The following is a 6,452-nucleotide window of genomic DNA, read 5'->3' on the forward strand; positions in this document are numbered from 1 at the left end:
GTCAATTTTATCCGATATATCCGAAAAAGTATGTTGATAAAAAAATTATTCACTCTAACATTTAGAATTGGTCAATTTTATCCTACGTATCCGAGAAAAGGATGTTGGTATAGATTTTAGTCACTCTGATACTTAGATTTTGCCAATTTTATATGATGTATCTGCCAAACAATGTTGATAAAAAAAATTATTCACTCTGACACTTATATTTTATCAATTTTATCTGACATATCTGACAAAGGATGTTGATATAGAATTTATTCATTCTGAAATTTAGATTTTATCAATTTTATCCGCTATATCCGATAAAGTATGTTGTTAAAGCATTTATTCATTCTGAAATTTAGATTTTGTCAATTTCATTTGATGTGTCTGACAAAAGGATGTTGATAAAAAAAAACTTATTCACTCTGATACTTATATTTTGTCAATTTTATCCGAAAAATCCGACAAAGGATGTTAATAATGAATTTATTCATTCAGAAATTTAGATTTTGTCCATTTTATCCGCCATATCCAACATGGGATTTTGTTAAAGACTTTATTCATTCTGAAAGTTAGACTTTGTCTATTTCATTTGATAGACCTGACAAAGGGATGTTGATAAAAAATTTATTCACGCTGATGCTTATATTTTTTAAATTCTATTCGACAAATCTGACAAAGTATGTTGTTAAAGCAATTATTCATTCTGAAATTTAGATTTTGTCAATTTTATTTGATGTATCTGACAAAGGACGCTGATAAAAAAATCTATTCACACTGACACTTATATTCTGTAAATTTTATCCTATGTATCCTAGAAAAGGATGTTGATATAGAATTCAATCCCTCTGATGCTTCGATTTTGTCAATTTTATCCGACATATCCGACAAAATGATGTTGATAATGAATTTATTCATTCTGAAATTTAGATTTTGTCAATTCTATTTGATGTATCTAACAAAGGATGCTGATAAAAAAAATTATTTACACTAACACTTAGATTCTGTCAATTTTATCCTATGTATCGGAGAAAATGATGTTTATATAGAATTTAATCACTCTGATACTTAGATTATGTCAATTATATCTGACATATCTGATAAAGGATGTTGTGAAAGCATTTATTCATTCTGAAATTTAGAATTTGTCAATTTTATTTGTTGTATCTGACAAAGGATGTTGATAGAAATATTTATTCACTTTTACACTTATATTTTATCAATTTTACTCTATGTATCTGGCAATGGATGTTGATAAAAAAAATATTCACTCTGATACTTAGATTTTGTCAATTTTATCCGACATATCCGTCAAAGGATGTTGATAATGAATTTATTCATTCTGAAATTTAGATTTTGTCAATTTTATTTGATGGGTCTGACAAAGCATGTTGATAATGAATTTATTCAATCTGACACTTAACGAAAAATGATATTCCAACTCTTGCATTTCAAGGAAAGAAATCCAAAATGAACTTTCAAAAATCAAGTGAATGTAACTGTGACAAGGTAACCAATAACAAAACACTACTAAAATATTCCAACTCTTGCATTTCAACAAAAGAAATCCAAAAATGAACTTTGAAAAATCAAGAGAATGTAACTGTGATATGATGAACCACGACAAAATACAACTGAAATATTCCAACTCTTGCATTTCAAGGAAAGAAATCAAAAATGAACTTTTAAAAATCAAGAGAATGTAACTGTGACAAGGTAAACAACTACAAAACACTACTGAAATATTTCAACTCTTGCATTTAAACGAAAGAAATCCAAAATGAAATTTGAAAAATCAAGAAAATGTAACTGTGACAAGGTAAACCACGATAAAACACTACTGAAATATTCCAAATCTTTCATTTCAAGGAAAGAAATCCAAAATGAACTTTGAATAATCAAGAGAATTTAACTGTGACAAGGTAAAGCACAACAAGACACTACTGAAATATTCCAACTCTTACATTTCACGAAAGAAATTCAAAATGAAATTTGAAAAAATCAAGAGAATGTAACTGTGACAAGGTAAACCACGACAACACACTACTGAAACATTCCAACTCTTGCATTTCAATAAAATAAATCCTAAATTAACTTTGAAAAATCAAGAGAATGTAGCATGGACAAGGTAAACCACTATATGACACTACTGAAATATTCCAACTCTTTAATTTCAACGAAAGAAATCCAAAATGAACTTTGAAAAATCAAGAGAATGTAACTTTGACAAGGTAAAGCACAACAAGACACTACTGAAATATTCAAACTCTTTCATTTCAAGAAAGAAATCCAAAATTAAATTTGAAAAATCAAGAGAAAGTAACTGTGACAAGGTAAACCACGACAAAACACTACTGAAATAGTCCAACTCTTGCATTTCAAGGAAAGAAATCCAAAATGAACTTTGAATAATCAAGAGAATGTAACTTTGACAAGGTAAAGCACAACAAGACACTACTGAAATATTCTAACTCTTACATTTCACGAAAGAAATTCAAAATGAAATTTGAAAAATCAAGAGAATGTAACTGTGACAAGGTAAACCACGACAACACAATACTGAAATATTCCAACTCTTCCATTTCAAGGAAAGAAATCCAAAATGAACTTTGAAAAATCAAGAGAATGTAACTGTGACAATGTAAACCACGATAAAAACACAACTGAAATATTCCAACTCTTGCATTTCAACGAAAGAAATCCAAAATGAACTTTGAAAAATCAGGAGAATGTAACTGTGACAATGTAAAGCACAACAAAACACTCATGAAATATTCCAACTCTTGCAATTCAACGAAAGAAATCCAAAATGAACTTTGAAAAATCAAGAGAATGTAACTGTGACAAGGTAAAGCACAACAAGACACTACTTAAAGATTCCAACTCTTGCATTTCAACGAATTAAATTCAAAATGAACTTTGAAAAATCAAGAGAATGTAACTGTGACAAGGTAAACCAAGACAAAAAACTACTTAAATATTCAAACTATTTAATTTCATGAAATAAATTCAAAATGAAATTTGAAAAATTAAGAGAATGTAACTGTGACAAAGTAAACCACGACTAAACACTACTGAAAACTTCTAACTCTTGCATTTCAAGAAATAAATTCAAAATGAACTTTGAAAAAATCAAGTGAATGTAACTCTGACATGGTAAAGCACGACAAAACACTACTGAAACATTCCAACTCTTGCATTTCAAGGAAAGATATCCAAAATGAACTTTGAAAAATCAAGAGAATGTAACTGTGACAAGGTAAACAACTACAAAACACTACTGAAATATTTCAACTCTTGCATTCCAACGAAAGAAATCCAAAATGAACTTTGAAAAATGAAGATAATTCACCTTTGACAAGGTAAACCATGACAAAAAACAACTGATAGAGTCCAGCTCTAGCTTTCTAAGATAAGATATTCAAAATGAAATTTGAATGATGATGAAAATGTAACTCTTACATAATAAACCATAGAAAACCCGTGTAGGACTATTCAAATTCTTGCATTTAACGAAATAAATTCAAAATGAAATTTGAAAAAATCAAGAGAATGTAACTGTGACAAGGTAAACCACGACAACACACTACTGAAATATTCCAACTCTTGCATTTCAAGGAAAAAATCCAAAATGAACTTTGAAAAATCAAGATAATGTAACTGTGACAAGGTAAACCACGATAAAACACTACTGAAATATTCCAACTCTTGCATTTCAACAAAAGAAATCCAAAATGAACTTTGAAAAATCAAGAGAATATAACTTTGACAAGGTAAAGCACAACAAGACACTACTGAAATATTCAAACTCTTACATTTCACGAAATAAATTCAAAATTAAATTTGAAAAATCAAGAGAATGTAACTGTGACAAGGTAAACCAAGACAAAACACTACTGAAATATTCCAACTCTTGCATTTCAAGGAAAGAGATCCAAAATGAACTTTGAAAAATCAAGAAAATGTAACTGTTATATGGTAAAGCGCAACAAAAAATTACTTAAATATTCCAACTCTTGCGTTTCACGAAAGAAATTCAAAATGAAACTTTAAAAATCAAGAGAATGTACCTGTGACAAGGTAAAGCACGACAACACACTAATGAAATATTCCATCTCTTGCATTTCAAGGAAAGAAATCCAAAATGAACTTTGAAAAATCAAGAGAATGTAACTGTGACAAGGTAAACCACGATAAAAACACAACTGAAATATTCCAACTCTTGCAATTCAACGAAAGAAATCCAAAATAAACTTTGAAAAATCAGGAGAATGTAACTGTGACAATGTAAAGCACAACAAAACACTAATGAAATATTCCAACTCTTGCAATTCAACGAAAGAAATCCAAAATGAAATTTGAAAAATCAAGAGAATTTAACTGTGACAATGTAAAGCAAAACAAGAGAATAATTAAATATTCAAACTCTTGCATTTCAAATCAATAAATTCAAATTGAACTTTGAAAAATCATGAGAATGTAACTCTGACAAGGTAAACCACGACAAAACACTACTGAAATATTCCAACTCTTGTATTTCATGAAAGAAATTCAAAATGAACATTGAATAATTAAGAGATTGTAACTGTGACATGGTAAACCATGCCAAAACACTACTGAAATATTCCAACTCTTGCATTTCACGAAAGAAATTCAAAATGAACTTTGAAAAATCAAATGAATGTAACTGTGATAAGGTAAAGCACAACAAAACCCTACTGAAATATTCCAACTCTTGCATTTCACGAAAGATATTCAGAATGAACTTGTAAAAAATCAAGAAAGTATAACTGTGAGAAGGTAAACCATGACAACACACTGCTGGAATCTTGAAACTCTTGCATTTCAACGAAAAAATTTCAAAATGAACTTTGAAAAATCAAGAGAATGTAAGTATAATATGTTTAACCCCGACAAAACACTATTGAAATTAAGTATGTTTCATCCCATTCGAAGACATGTAAAAAAAAGTTAAAAAAATATATCATTTTAAAAAAAATCAAAAAAAATGGGGAGGGGGGGGGGAGGCAAAAAGTTGGAGGGAGGGGGCACCCTTCGAGTTTGGGGGTAAGGGACCTTTGGGGGGATTGATGTCTCTGCTGGTTAGGGTCGTTGGTGCTTATGATATTGATGGTTCGTACTCACATACACCTTACTACTTGATTTGCAAGGATTTCTAAGGTTTGTTCTGAATTTCATTATTAAAATTCTTTTCCTGCCATCTACATCTCTCTTAGTATCAACTTTTTAGTATACTATAACGTTAAACTATTTTAAATTGACAACACTGTCCAAACATCACTTGTGTATTATACAGTACACAATCATCCCATCTCCCCCAAAAAATATTTTATTCAGAGATTTAATGTTAAAAATTATCCAATCACTAATTAGAATCAATCACACTCCTATTATTCAAAACATTAATTAATATCGTTCATAGTGTCCAATTTGCGAGCTCCTTATCCCTTTTTGCAAGAATGTCAATCAAAACAATTCCTAAATACGCAATTTGACAATCTCTAGTTTTCGATTTAAAAATAAAAAAAACAGCGGGGAATCCCCGCTCGTAATTGCTAATCGCTTTTACCCTTTTTCTCCATCGTCAAGTACTTCTTATCAATAGCATAGGAAGGAACATAAACCCTTAAAATAGCATGGAATTCCGATACACGCAAGCAAAAAACATGGTCCTATAGCTGCAAGCAAATAACATGGGAATTCCTATACACGCAAGCAAATAACATGGGAATTCCTATACACGTAAGCAAATTGGTACCTAGATCTCTACTAACGACTCCTGAAACACTATGTTCGTTTAATTGGAACAAGAAGAGGCTTGTTTTAAAAGTACTAAAACACTTAAGCGCAAAGAGTAAGGTGTTGAGGAAGAGCTATCCCCCTCATATGACTATTAGTTTCTGTTCGTTTTCAGTTTTAATCTTGCTCTTTAATTTCAGCTTTAATAACTTTTTTTTTTATTTAATTTCTGATAGTTTTTTAAATATTTATACGACATCTATACAAACACTGCTTTTAACACAGAGGATAGAAAAATTTCTACTCTTACACACATTATTAAGTTTTCAATCCTTTAATTAAAAATAGTTCAAATATTACTTTGGTACAGCCCCTGGGCAACCCTGTGAGTTGAAAGCTATCTTATAGTCGTGACAGGGCTCCATATATGGGCATAGAGTCCCTAGGGAGAACACCTGTGCTGTCAGTTCGACGGGGTACCTTCTATGGGCATAGAGTCCCTAGGGAGAACATGTTTCCGAGAAATTGATTGCGTAACCTAGTTTAACCTCAGGAGCTCGTGACGGGGGGGGGCACCATATATGGGCATAGCCTTCCTAGGGGAAATGGATTTCTGAGAATTTGATTGCGTAATCGATTGGGAAATGATTTTCCGAGAACTCGATTGCGTAATCGATTGTGAATTTTATTGATCTGATAACGGAAAA

This window comes from Artemia sp. Qi Xiang Cuo, chromosome 13 (genome assembly GCF_049724085.1).
Source record: "Artemia sp. Qi Xiang Cuo chromosome 13, ASM4972408v1, whole genome shotgun sequence".
In the NCBI taxonomy this organism is placed as follows: Eukaryota; Metazoa; Arthropoda; class Branchiopoda; order Anostraca; family Artemiidae; genus Artemia; species Artemia sp. Qi Xiang Cuo.